General features: G+C 49.8%; 1 protein-coding gene across 4 annotated transcripts in view; it reads right to left on the bottom strand.

The window, feature by feature from the left end:
* The window catches only part of CLIP2 (CAP-Gly domain containing linker protein 2), a 60,354-nt gene extending 48,425 nt beyond the window's left edge, over window positions 1-11,929 (bottom strand). Inside the window, exon 1 of one of the 4 annotated variants that reach the window (XR_002443995.1) lies at window positions 11,483-11,720. The gene's annotated coding sequence lies outside the window, so the exon portion shown is untranslated. Of the gene's footprint in view, window positions 1-11,482; window positions 11,721-11,835 lie in introns of those variants that run through there. The other 3 variants (XM_021415639.1, XM_021415638.1, XM_021415640.1) reach the window with 3 other exon arrangements.

The raw sequence follows: 17,279 nt of genomic DNA on the forward strand, positions 1-17,279 counted from the left end.
CCTTTTCCTTAATCTTGCTAAGTAACTTCCAACCTGGAGACCTAGGTTAGAGCAGAAGCCTCCGAGAACCAAACAAGAATTCAAATTCAGTTTGGGATTGTTGGTTTTCTTTAAATTCTCAAGTCTCATCTCATCCACTGGAATCATCGAGTCATTGAGGCTTGAAAGACCAATTAAGGTCATCCAGTCCAACCATCAACCCATGCCCATGACTGTTCTAGGCCAGCTAGCCAAGATCCACTTCCCCTGTTCTGCAAGAGCCTTCCCCAAAGGGGCATCACAACCCCATGGCACTAGACCCTGTTGCACGTTCCCCATTTTCACATAACTTCAGGGAAGCTCTTCCAAAGCAACATGAGGAGTAAGGAAGAGGCCAGTGTGCATGCCTGGGCTTTCAGCTCCTTTCATTAAGAATAAATCTCCAATCTTGATAGAGAAAACACAGCTTCCCCTGTGCCATTCCCTTCCTCATGGGCAAAAGGAATAAGACATCCAAATGTGACCACATAGCATTAACAAGCACTGACCTTCTCATGCAAAAAGTTTGATGGTAATAAAAAAAAGAAAGAAAAAGAAAGGAAATGACTAAGTTGCTGAAAAAAATGCAAAAACATTCCAAATGGGTAAAGAAAAACAATAAAAAAAATTGGACTATCAGCAGAAAGGAAGCTACAGTTGGCTGACTGAGCAGGGATGTGGGCAGAAGGAGGTGGCAGCAGAGCGAGACAGGGACAACAGCAACAAACTGCAAAGGGAACAGCAGAGCAGCCAGGAGGTGAGGATGCCCAGGACTGGGCCATGAGATGAGACAACCTCATGCATGCATCATTTGAGAGAACTGACGTAGCAAAGTCTTAGAGATGGTGCGAGGGGAGAAGTGCAATGGCCGGGATGGGAAGTGATTAAGGAGTGAGTAAGGATCCCAGTGTGGGCAGAGCGAGGGGAGGGCTGGCAGCTCTCCAGGGAAAGCCACAGGCAGACGCAGATGGGAAAAAAACCATAGGAATAATTCCTGAACTGTTCCCGAAAGCTCCTGGAATGCTGAGACACCAAAGAGTGTTTCAGCAGTAAGTCAGCCATCCCACACCGGGTTAGAGATGAGGGAATAACGAGAGACCAGGGAGGGAGGGTGCAGAGAGGGACCTGGGCGTCCTGGTGGCCAACAATGTGGCCATGAGCCAGCAGTGTGCCCTGGTGGCCAAGAAGGGCAATGGTGTCCTGGGGTGCATTACAAGGAGCATGGCCAGCAGGGCAAGGGAGGTGGTCCTCCCCCACTGCTCTGCCCTGGGGAGGGCATATCTGGAGCACTGTGTTCAGTTCTGGGCTCCCCAGTTCAAGGCAGACAGGGAACTGCTGGAGAGAGTGCAGTGGAGGGCTGCAGAGATGATGGGGCCTGGAGCATCTCCTGTATGAGGAAAGGCTGAGAGCCCTGGGGCTGTTCACCTGGAGAAGAGAAGGTGGAGAGGGGATCTGATCAGTGCTTATCGATACCTAAAGGGTGGAAGCGGAGCAGATGGGGCCAGGCTCTTCTCAGTGGTGCCCAGTGACAGGACAAGGGGCAACGGGCACAAACTGGAACATGGGAAGTTCCATCTGAACATGAGGAAAAATTTCTTCACTCCGAGGGTGACAGAGCCCTGGAAGGGGCTGCCCACAGAGGGGCACCCTCCTCAGGAGGACTGGGTTTTATTTTTTGGGGTGGGACGAGGGGAGAGAATAAGAGGAAGTGCATTCCCACTGCATTACACATCTGCCAGAAACGTTTATGCAAACGAATTAGCTGTCAACATACTGATGCTGAAAAACAAGAACTCCATGGGCTGCTAATTCAGCTACCGGCAAATAGAGAGCTGCTTTTATTCCAATATACAACCAGCACGATAGAGCACATCCCTACTCACAGGGCTCAATGCCACACACCAAGAAGTGTCCAAGGTGCCACCCTGTGTGCTACTCCAGTACCTCAGTCTGGGCACTCCTGAATTACACCATCAGGTCATTATCCTCACCCAGGCTGCCCTGAGCCATCTGAGCCCCTTTAAACTAAAACAGGAGAAATCTAGTTTAAACGCTAGGAAGAAATTCTTTACTCAGAGAGGGGTGAGGCATTGGAACGGACTGCCCAAAGAAGCTGTGGATGCCCCCATTCTTGGAAGCATTCCAAAAGCCAGGTTGGCCCTGGGCAACCTCATCTATTGGGAGACAAGCCTGTCATGGCACAGGGTTGAAACAGGATGGTCTTTAAGGTCCCCTCCAAACCACTCATTCTGTGATTCTAAGACCCATGTTAGCTCCCCACCAAGAAGCGCAGCTTTCATCCTGCAGTCACATCCCAGGCTGGGATGTGGGCCAACATCTCCACAGGGCCCTGTCCTGCTCCATTAGGGATAACAACTTGCTCTGAGCTCCTGTATTGCATCCTCAGCACCCCAACAGCTGCTCCTAGCAGAGTTCTGAACACACACAAACATGCTGCTGCATGGGACATAAGGAACACCTGAGCCACTTTTTTTCCCTATTTCTTTTATCATCTGCACAAGTTCAACATTCCAGTATAACTTCACGGAAATGAGATTTTCTCCTGCCACAAAGGCAAAAAAAAAAAAAAGCCACCACAGAAATATCTAAAAATATCTGCCCCATAAACACTCTGGGGCCAGTTCGGCTTATTTTGTTTTTCTTCTTCTTCAAAGATGATGCAGACTACAAAGGTCTTCAAGACCTCCACTGGATTCTTCCTGCAATCTTGTCATACCAGGATGAATGGCTCTGTGTGTTCCCACAACAAAAAACCATCCCAGGAATGCACAATACGAAAGCCCGCTCCAAATGACCAAAACATTCTGTTCTCCATCTTTCCATCGGAAAAGGAGACAGCCAAATCTGAGTCACCCGGGCTCAGACTCAAGGAGAACAGCTCTCAGCTAAGTGCAGATGTACTCTCAAAAAAATACCTCTCATCAGGAGTAATATAACTGGATACATAAAGTCTCTGCAAGACTGGCCAGGCATCGTAACAGCATGCGTCAAAAACATAAGAACAGTTGGAGGTGTGGAGGTGCTTAGATCGGTTATTTCTCAAATAGGGTAGAGGGGTTGGAAACAAAACCTATATTGCCAAGGCTGAAAAAGGCTCATCTTCAAGTTTCTCTGCTTTATGCATCCCTCCTACCCTCAACAAGGCACGTGGATACCTGCTTGCCACACGCAACACCATCCCATTCAAGACGGCCATACCAACAAAGCAGATCCTCCAAGCCAGCACACTCCCTAGAGGAAACCTCTCATGGGTATAGGACAGGATCTGTTCACCTCGACATACGGACTGAAACAACCACACAGCGCAGGAACAGGTTTCCAGATGGAGTTGGCCCAAGTCCCACCCTGTGGCTGGTGCTTCCTTCTGGATGGATCTGGATGTAAGAAGCGTTTACCCAACACAGAATCCAGGCAAGGCACAGGGACTCCATGCTGAACACAGATTCAAGTGGAATTTAGGCTGCTGTGCCAGAGCACTGCTGAAATGGATCAATGCCTACAGTGTTTTGTAGAGAAATACGGAGTTATTTTATTAAGATTAAGTATGTAGCCCAAAGTCTAAGTGCCAAAACTGAGGTTTCTAATGTTCTAAACTTGCAAAATTTGATTTCTTGCCTGCAGATTTAAGTTTACAGTCAGTCATACATACAGCTTTTCAAGACCCGGACCCATAAAAAAAGGTAAAGTACCCAGTTATCATACTGATGGAAATCAAGGTTGCCGTGTTGCGTGGAAAGTGAACGACAGAGAGAGTGCAGACAAGCAGTACAACACTTCTGTTTAAGGCAATCTTGACTCACGCACTTCATCAGTGATTCCTAAAACAATTATTTGGCTACAAAAAGGTTTGCACAACAAAGTCTGCTTTTACCTACTTCCATCGCAGATGATGTTTTGTGATGAAATAATACACAAGCAATTGCAAACTCCAGGCCAGCTTTCTGCACATGAATGCTGAGGACGAGGAACCCCAGGGGTTCTGTATGCAGCCCTATGGGAGCACGTATGCAAGCAGAAGGAACACAAAGTGAGTTTCAGCCATTTTCAGGGCTGTTACAGAACAACACGGCAGCGTGGCTGCGTTCACGGAGATTCTTACATTAATAATAAAGATAAAGCCTGGGAAGTCCAGGAATTCCACCTGCAGCTGCTGATGGTGTAATAACAGCGACTCCATATGGAGAAATGGCAGGAAGGAGAAACAGCCCCACGAGATGCCAAACAACACGTAGCTGAGCTCAGCAGCACTTGGGTTTGGACATCCATCCCTGCTCATTGCAGGGGAGTTGGACTGAATCATAGAATCATAGAATCATAGAATCATAGAATCATAGAATCATAGAATCATAGAATCATAGAATCATAGAATCATAGAATCATAGAATCATAGACTAGATGGCCTTCTGAGGTCCCTTCCAACTCTAAGGATTCTATGATGACTCTGCTTCCCTTGCATGCGTGTCCAGGAGAGTTAAGCATAAAAGCCGGAGCCTAACTTTCTACCCACAGTCTGGTTTTGTACCTCAGAGAGACTTCAGGAGGTTTCTGGGTTTGCCCACAGCATTTGTGGTTGCAGAAACCACCAGCACCAGTCACTGCCGACGCTGCAAACAGAGCCCGGAGCACAACGCATCCCTGAAACCCAACTGCTACGAAAGGAAGGGGTTCACCAATAGCTGGAGGAGCTCTTCACCACTTCAATAAGCAGAAAAGATAAAGGCAAAAAGCTTTCAGAGTCATTTTGTACTTATTTATTAGGCCTTGGACAAAACCATCACTGGCCTAAAGGTACTGGTATCTATTAAAGTTATGTAAAGTTACTTCATTTCTTGTTTCTGGGCACTTGGGCTGCATTCACTTCATGCTTTCAAGCTTTTCTGCACTCCATTCCCCTCAGAAAATTGAGAATCCCGTGCAATAAAGCTCAAGCACAAAGTCATTACATTGCTGCCCACTTCCCTACATGTGCCACAGGCAAGCACGGGTTAAGATCTGGTGCCCAAGGCTCCTGGCAATGCTGGCCATGCTGAAAAGATGGGGGAGAGGGTTTAAGATAAGAATTCTGCCTTGAAAGCAAAATCCTAAAGACTGAATGGTTTGAGTCTGGTCCGCAAAAGGGACAGGAACCGAATCCAGTACACACAAACACCACGATCTGATAAAGCCAAACTGCAGCTCGGCTAGAAGGGAGAAGCTTATGCTGAGAAGAAAGGGGAGTTTTATCTTTTAATGCCTTCTGATGTCCCATCTGATCCCAGGTAATCATCCCATCCCTTCTCACTTCTCTGATTAGTTCCTGCTTCCAACAAGCAATCAGAAACCTATTTCTGAAGCACGTGTCGGATTAGGTTTAAATCCTTCCATTTAATTGAAGCACGGAGGAAATAAGAGACTCTCATCCTTAATTAAGGTCAGAGTCCTCTCCCAAGAAAACATTTCCTCCTCCCGTAGAGGAGCAGGCAGAGTGCCTCAGGAACAAGAGCAGTGAATTGCCATCAGATATGGGGAGGAACCGTGGCATCCTCTGCCATCTGCTCCCATGCTGCTGCTGGAGAACTCACCAGGTTCCTCAGCCAGAAAATTCCGTGGTTACCATCAGTTTCCTTACATCTCCCAAAGGTGATTAACATCTAAAAAAAACCCCGCGCTGAGTTTACTTCCTCACCCAAGTTTTGTAATAATTAGCACAGAACGCAAAGGGAAAGCCTGCAGGCCTTTCATTTAAAGCCTTCACACCTTTCCAAAACTAGTTCTAACCACCCCGACAGACTCGCTGTCCTGTGATTTAGTGGTAAAACAAAGCTTATTAGAGGAGGAACGTACAAAAGCATCCCACTGCATTCTATAACTAAAAACCACAAAGTAAAACCTGAGGCAAAGCTGGAAAATACAAAGGATGTAGGCACCCACAACAAACCGGTTGGTGAGCTCAGCTCCCCACGGGGCAGAGCATTTCATGGAGAGCAGCACCGTAGAGAGCAACAATTGCATGTTTATTACAGAGCAGAACCATCCCCACCTTGTGGGGAAAGTCCCAGGGAAGGTTTGGGAGCTGCAGGAGTTGCTGCTGCCTGGCGTTAAGCCCTGGAAGGGACAGTGTCCTACAGCAATAATGGGGGTGTGCCCCCAACACAGCATTGCTCACATGGGAAAGGAACCACGCACACGGAGAAGGCAGAACTGCCAACCTCCAGGGACAGAGCACAGCAATTCAGACTGGATCTAACGGTGACTCAATTCCATGGAAAGGCAGCAGGCAGGAAAGGCAATGACACACGATGAACGTATTCCGTGATAACGGCTTCGTATTTTACTATTGGAGAAACCGCTCCTGCCATTAAACGAGCTCTGCCATAACTCAGCCCTGCCACGCGCCCTGCAGAAGGAGCTGAACTTGTGGAATTTCCCTGCTGTTGAGTCCTTGATTTAACGCAGCATTAACGTTCACCCTGACACTTCATTTGTTATTTGCTGGAACTCAGCTTTACACCCCGAGTTCCATCCCTGCGCTGGCAGCAGCGGGGCAGTGCTGGAGCCATTCCCTGCAGCACCATCCTCCTCCCCCTGCTCATCCCCACACCCAGGAAGCTGACCCCAGGCCACGGGCATTGATGGCTGCTTTGTCCCCAGCCTCTTCAAACACTACAGCTTGCATGGACCACAGCTGGCACCAACATCTACACAGCTCCCACCAGAACCAGCAGTGGGGGCAAGGAGGCCTGTAACTGCTCACTCTTGGCCAGTATGCATTGGTCAGCTCTTCTTCCTCGGCCACCTGGAACCCCAGCACAATGGCACTCAGAAGAGCCAGGAGCTCAGATAGCTCACAAACATCACAGCACATGATACAACATCTCTTATTCAAATTCTTATCTAAATTTTGGGTGGAGCCAGGAGCTGATGATCCTTATGGGTCCCTTCCAACTTGGGATATTCTATGATTCTATCATTTCCCATCCCTTTCAATGGTCAAAAATCATAATCATTTTGGCAAGCCGGATCAAATCAGATCCTTATCAGACTGCATTGCTACGTGATCCCCTTCTGCCCTGCACCACACCTTGCAATTCGTCATTGACTTCAGATTGCACCAGGAGCAAAGAAGCTGAGATTGCAGCCTGATGCCTTCAGGCACTGAGCCACACACAGCCACAGGAAGGCCACTCTCCCAAAAGGGAGAGTGAAAACCAAGTCGTCACCTCTTCTAGAAGGTGCACTCTCTTAGTTTTTGGCACCCCAAGGCAGAACATATCATAGCGTTCCCTAAACCTGAACTATACAATCACCCACCCAAGAGCACCCACTTGGGCTGACATTTCCACATTTGTGTGCTCAAAGGAATAACATAGCCTTACTCCATATTTAGATGCTCCTAACACCAGACATTACTATTCCTCCCAAGCAAATAAACTGCCACAATACGGCTGTCTGATCTCGTGCATTGAGACATCTCTTCCTTCAGACTTGGCCGGGGGGATTCCTATAGTGCTTCAAAGGGAACACCTAGGCAATGCAGCCCATAAAGCTCCAGCATCAGGCACTTGGGCTCCGGGAAGTCCTGACAGCAGGTGACTAAGCAGGTTCAGCTTAGCAGAAGACACAACCAAGCACAAAAAGGCAGAAACACTCTCTTATTCCAGGTTTGTGCCACGTTGTCCATCATTAAACCTCCATTAGCAATAGCTGGTGGGTTGATCGCCAACTAGAACATCCCCCATTGACAAGCTTGGAGGAAGAAGTCCAGAGAAACAAGAGTACTTACTCAAGGTTGCAGGTTGACCTACTCCAGTTTGCACAGACCTCGGTGTTATAAAACAAATAGCTATCAGCTAAATATAGCTAGGAGCACTTCCATCACTAGGATGGGCTCCATGCAGAGGGCTGACCAGAGGCAGCATCACAAACACTGCACAGCGGGCAAACACGAGGCTAAGAAGCCCATTAAATGCATCTCACAGCATAGCTGCCTCTCCATATCTTCCAGGAGAAGCCTCCTTCCCTCCCCAGGGTTTGTCCCAGCACCCAGGATACTTTCTGCTGCAGGGATGTGACTGTGGGCTGTGAACGGGAGGGTTTGCAGGGCTGGGAAAGCACTGGTTGCTGCAACAAGCGGCTGCTCCCTGCCTGGCAGCCTTGCTGAAAAGTTTCCAGCGCTAATTGGCGGACACAAGCGTTCCCAGAGCATGATGCAACAAATAACGGGGGGAGGAATATGTCCATGGAAGAAGGAGAACAGATCAGCCAGGGAAAGGGACCTGGGACAGAGGGATGGGTCTGACCAGCCCGGGAGGTTTCCACCACCCCAGATTTTGGTGAATTCCTACCGGTGTAACCAATACCCATGCATACTTCCCCTACACTACACAAGTTACTCAGTAAAATCCAATTGGATTCCCATCAGCCAAGAGCTGTGAGACAACCAAAACACTTTTATTTGCATTATCTTCCATAAAGAAACTGGGGGGGGAGAACAGGAGAAGGATTAAAAGCACCTCAACCCCAAGGCCCAGATATCCAACAGTTTCCATCCTCAGACCTCAAAGCAGTGAGAGCTGCAACACCATGCACCTGGAAGGAGCTGAAAGAGAGATGGAAAGGATTTTCCTGAGATCACATAGCAGGGATGAACCTCTACCAGCACAGCTCTCCACACCCAGCACAAGAAAGACTTGGGAAGTCGTTCTGATTGTTTATAGACAGAGTATAAACGCTTCTTAAAAATAATCAGCTGGCTGTCCCAGGCACAGGCAGAGTCACCGAGGGAGTCAGCGTTAGAGCTGAGAACATTCACTCTCAAAATCAAACAAGTCACACAATTCAAGTCAGCATCCCATTGGATTCCATCACACCGAAACTGATAACAAAGCACGACAGCGCTGGGTGCTATTTCCTCGCACGTACTTCTTGGCTTATGCTCTGTCTGAAGCAACCACAGCTATTTTCTGGACACCATTTCACTCGTTTAGAAAACGAAGAACAGTGCCACGTCATGGGAATTGCCTCCACACAGCCTGATGCAGAAAGCCTGCCTTTTTTTTTTTTTTTAAATGAGGTTTCTTTGTTATTTTTTCAGGAATAGCACTAAGTATTACTTGGAGGTGCCAGACTCGGTCACATGCAGTGAAGTCATTTTTCCACTGCTAGCTACAGCAAGAGCTGCACAGCGATACGAGAGCGAGAAGTTAAACTCAGACACAAAGAAAGCAAAATGGATTTGTCCCATTTCGCACCACAGCTCAACAAAGTGGTCAGCTCGGGGGCTCCCAGAGTGACCTCTGGCAGCTTGCCCTCTTTATCAGCAGCTCTGATTCAGGTGTCAGAAAGCCAGCTGCACCGCAAAGCCCCAGCTTTGCTGAACTCCACGTTCCCAGTCGCATCAAGCAGGGATATAAGAACAACAGACAGGCATCGCTGGCCATCTAACACAGCAACAGAGCAGCAGAAAGCATCTGCTTGCCCCTTATCAGCAGCTTCCTTGGCTGTCCTTGTGCTCAGACCCCTGGGAGACAAAGGGGAAAACAGGTCACCAGGCATTATTAGGAGATATTTCTGAAAAAAACAGATCTCTCTGAGCTAAGCCCACACCGGTGTCCAATGTAGGTCAGCAACAAGTCATGCTCAGGTGCCAGTGCCTGTACCTGGGCTTTCCCAGGTACAACTCACTATATCAATGCTGCCATGCACTTCACAAAGCAGTACCAACAGCGTGCACCTGGGGCATGGAGCCTGCTTTATAGATTGCCTCTTGTCCCATCAGGATTATGACAGAAGAATATGAGATATACCCATCCCCCCTGACGTTTCATGGAGAGAGAAAGCATTTGAAAAATAAAACCAGCAACCTCAGGAGGTGAAACCCTGCCCTTCCCCATGTCACCGCCCAGGGACCTGCAGGGTGCGTACCCTTACACATCCCTCTGCACCGGGAAACTCTTCCAAGTTCTTCATCATTTCTTCCGAGCTCAAGCAGAGAGAAAGAGGAAGAGCACCAGGAACGCAACTTGCTGGGCTAAATTACGGCACCTCCAGGGCCACAGGCAGCAGGAGGCCAAAGAAGAGCAGCAGACACAGGCCTGGGCCTCAGCAGGCAACCCAGGCCACACTTACCCTACGAGCACTGCTGGAACACACAGGTTTTCCCTGACGGCATGCCATGCACTTGAGTGCCCCTGGAACAAACTGGTTGCAGCACAGCTTCTGCCACGCTGCAGCGGTTGGTGCCAGCGCTTTGAGGCAGCGCTGTGCTTTGAAGCCCTGCGATTGCTGGCACCTTTCTGTCAGCACACAGCTCCTCCTTCATCCCGGCAGGCTCCGGCAGCAGGCAGGTCATTTCTTAAAACGACCCAAGTTAAGACCAAGGCAAGGGGCTGTGTTATGCTGAAAGCATCCCCTCCCCAGCAGGGCAGGGGCCGAGGAGGCCCAGGAGCACCACTGGGTGGGAGAATGCTGCCCAGCAGCAGTAGGAAAAGGGACAAGGCCAACAAACCCGGCCATATACATGTATGCAAAACCGCTCTGAATATATGTGGCCATACACTGACCCGTTCTCAAAGCACAAGTCACCTCCCAAGGAAACCTTTCAAGCTAGTGGTGATGAAACTTGCCATCCGCTCCAGCAGGATGCTCTGCTCCCGAGCCGGGCTTTGCAGCCTTTTGAGGCTGACACAGAGCAGCAGTAGCAGCACTGACAGCGCTTTGTCTCCCAGCTCTCCCCTGCCGCAGCTGCAGCCACCCCGATACCCCGAGACAGCACCACGCCTCTGCCCCGGGCCCCACCAGCTCGGTGCTACGGGCCAGGAAGCAAAGGGAGCCCGGGAGCAGCTCGATCAGTCCGAGATCCGTGCTGCCATCCCCCAGCAGCACGCAGCGCTTCCTCGAGAGCGCATCTCCTTGCTGCAAACAAAAATAATCGCACCACAGCCACTCCTATAGCCCACGTCGATAGCTGGGTTAGAACAGAACAAAAAGGCAGCGGGGAGACCCAGCCCAGCCAGCAGCCGGAGACAAAAGAAAAACAGTCCTCTCGCTGCAAAGCTGCGACTCGCTCGGCGCTCGATGCTGACACCCGCTCCGGTCTCCATCGCTCAGCACCGCCGCTCCCAGCCGGGGCTGCTCAGGGCCACGGGGCCGCCGCCCCACGCTCCGCTCGGGCCGTGCCCAGGTGGGCGCGCAGCGGGGGCTCAGCGCAGCAGCACGGCCCCACCCGGAGCACGCAGCACAGCCCCTGGCATCCAGCACGAAACGAGGACGGCTCCTTTCCCCCCCCCCCCACCCCGACCCAAGGACAATGTTACACCGCGACCGACCCTTCTGCCGCGATCCGCGCTGACAGCGCCCAGCCCCGGACATGAGTCCCATCCATCCATCCATCCACACATCCATCCATCCATCCGCCCCTCCTTTGTTGGGGCTGCCCCAGCCCCATCCCGCGGCTCTCCCTTACCTCCCGCAGCCCGCAGCCCTGCCGTGCGGCCGCCGTGCCACTCCCTGCGCGCCGGAGGGAGCTGCGCGGATTGGAGGAGGGGGAGGAAGAAGAAGAAGGAGGAGGAGGAGGAAGGAGGAGGATGCCGGGCGCTGCGGGCACAGCCCGGCCCGGCCCCGCGAACAAAGGGGCGGCTCCGGGGCCGCCCCGCACCCAAATGCCGCTGCTTGCCGGGCCCCGGCGGAAGCGGAGCGGGAGGGTGGAAGGGAGGAGGGCACGCTCCGCCTAGCGGCGGGTCCCGGGGAGCGGCTGCCTGCGAGCAGGAGCGTCCTTTCTTAATGAGCAGGGGGAAAAACACCGATCGTGAGTCTCACCTTCGGCTCAGCAGAGATGCGGCTCTGGGTTGGGGTTCTAGAAAGGAGAGACTCGCTGGGCGCAACTCAAGTCACGTTCTGGCACCTTTCATTGGTGCAAGAGGAACGAGAGGAGTTGGAGGTACTTCCTGGAAAAAAAAGGGGGAAGCCCTGATTGCCGGGGGGTCTGGAGAATGCAGCAAATTGAAGGCACCTGCAGCCTGCAGGAGCTCCTTCCCTCAGAGGCAGGAGGGGAGCCCTGAGCTGATGGCCAGCACTCGGCCTTCACCACCTGCCTGCTGCTAATTCCCAGAGCTGGAGTTAGATGGAAGCACACGGTGCTGGGCTATGGAGTTACAGAATCATGAAGGTTGGAAAAGGCAGCTAAGATCACTGAGTCCAACCGTCAGCCCAGCCCCACCATGCCCACCTCTCCCAGTGTCACATCTCCACGGTTCCTGAACACCTCCAGGGTTGGTGACTCCACCACGCCTTGTGCCAGTCCCCAAACTCCAATCCGTGCCTTGGACAGCAATGAAAGTGCTTTGCACCAGGGCTGCAGCTCCTTTCAGTGTACTTCTCTGGCTCTGCAGCCACCCTGGATCACCCAAAGGGCAGCAGCTGAACCTCTGCACGTCAGGTGCTGCAGCAGAAGGCCCCAGGCTGTGCCATAACAGTGCCGAGTCCCACCTGACAACAGTTCTGTCATTGGAGGCTGTGACCCTTCTCCATCCTCAGCCCAGGAACGCACAGCGGGGATGCAGGCAGCAAAGCAGAGCAGAACAAAGCAGAATTCAACAAAGCATCGTCCTCTGACAGCCCTGCCCTCCGCAGAACGATCCGCCCGCAAGCAGCCTTATTTTCCATCTTGCAGAGGGAAAGCTGAATCAAAAAGAAATGGTTGGTCCAAGTCAAAAATAGAACCTGAAGCACCCGACACCAACGCCTCTGCTTCAACTGCCAGCTTGCTGCGCTTCCTGATATTTTCCCTGCATCCCAACCCAAGTTGGCGTTTGCGGGTGTGGATACAAGATGTTTGGTCTCCTCTCTGTAGCTGCCTACGGAGACAGCGTGTCACCAGAAGGGAGCTGGGAGAGGAGGTGCTTCTGAGTCCTCCTCAGGACTCCTGCAGGTCTGAGCTTCCTCGCTCAGCTTTAAAAGGCAGCCATCCCCGGGGCCCTTTGTTCAATTATCCATCCATGCTATTGACTGCTGCATACTGTGTTCCAGCAGCGAGCCAGGGCTGCTGCTGCCCGGCACTGCACGCTCCCCAAGCTGACCTGCTCCAGGCTTCCCTCGCGCTCGTGCATTCTGCAGTGCTGATGTAAAACCGAGAGGAGAACCGAGCTTCGATAAGATGAAGCTAGAAACATTTCTTAAGTCATCTCCTCAAATCCTTTTGGCAAGCCTGCCTCTCTGACTACACTTTCTCTAGGGAATTTTAAGAAGAGAAAGAAAGATCATCTGGGGCCAGAGCGCTCACTGACGGACCCATTCCTGCTGCTCCAGAGCTCAGACTCGAATTTGTGTCCCTGCCATCAGCGCTCTCCACAAAGCTATCCACCCAGCCACCCCTGCCCTGCTTGTCACAGCTTCAGGGTGACAATCAACGTCGTGACCCCCTCGTTGTGCAGGGCAGCACTGCTGTTTGCCCATCACCTTTGTTTTTAGCCACAGGGGCTGCGTGCAGACCAACAGCCCTGCGCTGATGGAGAAGCACACAAGCACTCAAGCTTCGTCCTACGAATATATGAGGACTTGCTAATTTTGCACAGGTGAGCGGGACCATAGCTTTCCCTTAAATGATCCCATGTAGAAAGCTGGCATCCAATCTGACACGTCAGGGCTATCACATTTGAAACACCGTGCAGTCAAAGTGGTACGGAAGGGGATGCTCACACACGCATCTAGGGAAACAAATGGAACAAAAATATTTCGTGTCCTGCCATCATGAGTAAGCAGGTAGGAAATGGCCCAAGCATTTAAGCATCTTTCCACTTGATTTCCCTTTCAGAGGGATGGAGCACCTCTCTAGAGCTGCTCAGACAATTGCTCTGTCGCTTACCTAAAGGTTACGCTCCCAGAAGCCCCAGTGCAGTTCTGTCGCTTCCATCAGCCCAGACACACAGCCACAACAGGAGCGTAAGCTCATCCAAGCTGACACCAGAAACAGTCAGCTGTGTTTGGTGGCACAGCACAAAATCCCAGCGTTGGCGGGAGAAACAAGATGAAAGCAGTACTTGAAAGAAAAGATGTTTTTTTTTCCTTTGATTACAGGACTGCTGAAAGAATTCTTATCTTGGGGATCAGCGACTGCTTTAGGCCTTACCCAGTCTAGGCTGAGACTAAAGCTCAGAAGCGTCTTGTACACAGCTCTTAAACTGTGAAGATCTCACGCGGTTGCAACAGCTCAGCCAAGTGGCACCGTGTGTTCGGACATGTGTTACCCAACCCAGAGCCATTGCAAAGCCTCCAATATCCAGCACGTTCTGTTCTAACACCTTAGGTGAAAGAAACCTCTTATCTATTCTCAGGCACCTATGTCTGAGCCAATGGCGTAGGCTCCCTATGTAATCAGTGCAGAGGAACTGGCTCTGGGGTGCAATTCCAGACGCCTAAAATAACTCAGATTAACTGCTCTCTAACGACACCAGTTTGCATCCAAGAATTAGAGGGGTATCAAGAATTAGGTCAAACGAGATGTTTAAGGTTAAGTGATATGAACTCCACTCATCTTCTTTCCAGAAACACTCAGCACAACCGATGGCACTTATTTGGGCGATGCTGATGTTAGGTATGTTCTTGTCTGAAGGCCTGGCCTTGTTCTGGTCCGCTGGGAGAAACAAGATTTCATCAGGACAACGGCTCCAGGGCCCTCCAGGGGAGTGAGTGTGGCATGCACAGCACAACTGCAGTGCTCTGAAAGAAGTCTTTCCACCAGGTTGGCTGCTGTGCATTCCTACACGCTTCTTACCATAAACAAAAGCGTGGGTGAAAATATACTGAAGGATCGCAGCAGTTCTCATTCATTATGGAAATCAAGAAAAGCTTTTGCATGTTTTTTTTTTTTTTTAATATATTTCCTATTCTGAAATTAGTGCATTAACTATTACTTAAACTTTGACCACCGGTATAATTTAGTTGTTTGCACAGTCTGGTTCCTCTCACTCTACGTTTTGAAAGTAATCCTCCTTGCTGAGGAAACTGGGACAACACACCCCACAAATGCATCACAATAAAATTGACCACACTCTTTTACCAAATAAGTAATTTTCATTACAAAAAAACTGTATTCATGATCCCAGTGGCCAGTAGATTATGGAGAAATTCAACATCCATTAAGTGGAGGCTTGGCATTCCATCCGCTGATACAGCGTTTGTCCGAGTGATGTACTCAAGACCATGGTGGCAGTGGAGAACTCTGGATACCTCCTCTTTTTAGTCAGCAGATTATTGCCAACCCTTTGTTAGAAGATCTCGGTTTACAACGATGAGGACTATTAGCAGCTCCTCTTTGCAAATGGAGGAATTGAGTCCCGCAGAGAAAAAACGCTGTACCCACGATCACCCAGCAGAAACAGACATATGTTGGTCAACATCTACACCTCAGCGTCAAATGTCTACAAGCAAGCATGACCAAAAGAAAGGAACACAACACATAGAGGAACACCACATGTAGAGGAACACAACACATAGAGGAACACCACATGTAGAGGAACACAACACATAGAGGAACACCACACGTAGAGGCTGAAGGGATATTTGGTACTACTTAAGTACAACGTCTTATATCTGGTAAAGAGGGGCCAGGGGAACAATCCAAGTTTAAGTAGCAGACGAGTTACTCTAAGCAAACCTTCGATTCCAGCACAGCGTTGTGTATTTATTTTCAGTTTCTTTCTTGGCTACTGCCCTAAAGATTGTTGCTTGTCTCAGTCAGGACTAAAGATTGGGCTGTCCTTGGCTTAGCTGTTTTTTACAAGTCAGGAGCATTGAGAGCTGCTCTGCAAGGTTTGCTCTAATGAAAAGACTTCCGTGCCTACTGACCTCAAAGGTGAGCAAACATCACTGGTATTTTGTAGGCATGGAAACCAACAGTGGGAGAGATGAGCTTATCTTCCCAAGACTTGCTCTAACCCAGCAGCACAGCTGGGTACAGTGCTAAGGGTGCCAGAGTGTGGTTGTGATGATGTTGTACTTCTACTCTGTTTATATGTTTCTTTTTTTATATACATTCAAGTCAGAAGTAAGCCTATTTTAGATCTCCCAGCACAACGTCCTGTACTCTAAGCACTGCATGAAGCTGCAGCCTACTTTGCAAAGCCTCTGGAAATGGTCTGTATACTTCCGTGTAGCTCAGTGTGTCCTCAGGAAAATAAAAGGAGACAAAATCAGTCATAATATGGCAACTCTGCGTTTTTCCAGTTGCCAAACCACCATGTTTGCACGCACCAACACCATGAGTTTGCAAACCATCCAAACCGTCCGTGTTTTGCAAAGCAAAATTACTTCTGGCTCAGCGATTGTTTTTCCTTTTATGTCAAAAAATTTCTCCCCTCTTCAGTTTCTGCTCCAAGTACGTGCCACCAGACTTTCCTCACTGTTGTCAGAGGTGAAGAGATCCATCATTTTCTCTGACCTGGTTGAATAGGGTCTGTGACAAATTAGAGCCAGACTGTAGAGCACGAAAGGAGATTATTTCCCTGTTGATTGGGCCTGACAAGAACTATTGCAGATCACATAGAAGCACCAGATGTTTTCTAGTACCAGAGCTACAGAATGTGCAGGAGCTGTGAGAAGCAAGAAAGTTCCATTTCCTCAGCATAAACTGCAGCATGTCAGAAGATCAAAGTCAAGGGAGGGGAGCCAGGCTGAAAAAGCTCTCTTTCTGTGGCTTAGAACTTAAGGAGATTTTGGTATCTACAACTGAAGCTGTGTTTAATGAGGAAGGGGAGGGAAATGTGCTCCAAATTTTGATGCTTGGAGAAAAGCCATACTTTAAAAAGATTGTCTTCAGCAGGCAATGCACTCAGGCAGTTTGACCAGCTGGCCTGAGTGTGGACACTGCCCACAGTACAACGAGCTGCCTTCTGCTTTCCCCAAATGTCTGGTTTTGATTAAGGAAAGTTTTCAACTGAAGATCCTGACCAACCTGACTTGCATTGCACAGTCATGAGAATAGCATCAACACAAAGCTCAAAACCCATGGCATGTCCCATTTCAGAGCCAGTGCAGGGAACAGGCTGCTAGCCTGTCTCGGGGAGAATGCTGCCTGGTAGTTAAACTGAATTTTGTTCTTTCCACAGAAATGTCCCTTTGCAACAGAAACATGCTATTCTGGTACAACGAACTATCTACCATATGTTAGGATTTCACTTTTCCCACCATAATATGTTTTCACCATCAACTTATTTAACCATCCACTGATCCCAGCCGTCATTTCTTAGGAAGACATTAAAAGGTTT

This window comes from Numida meleagris, chromosome 18 (genome assembly GCF_002078875.1).
Source record: "Numida meleagris isolate 19003 breed g44 Domestic line chromosome 18, NumMel1.0, whole genome shotgun sequence".
Lineage (NCBI taxonomy): Eukaryota > Metazoa > Chordata > Aves > Galliformes > Numididae > Numida > Numida meleagris.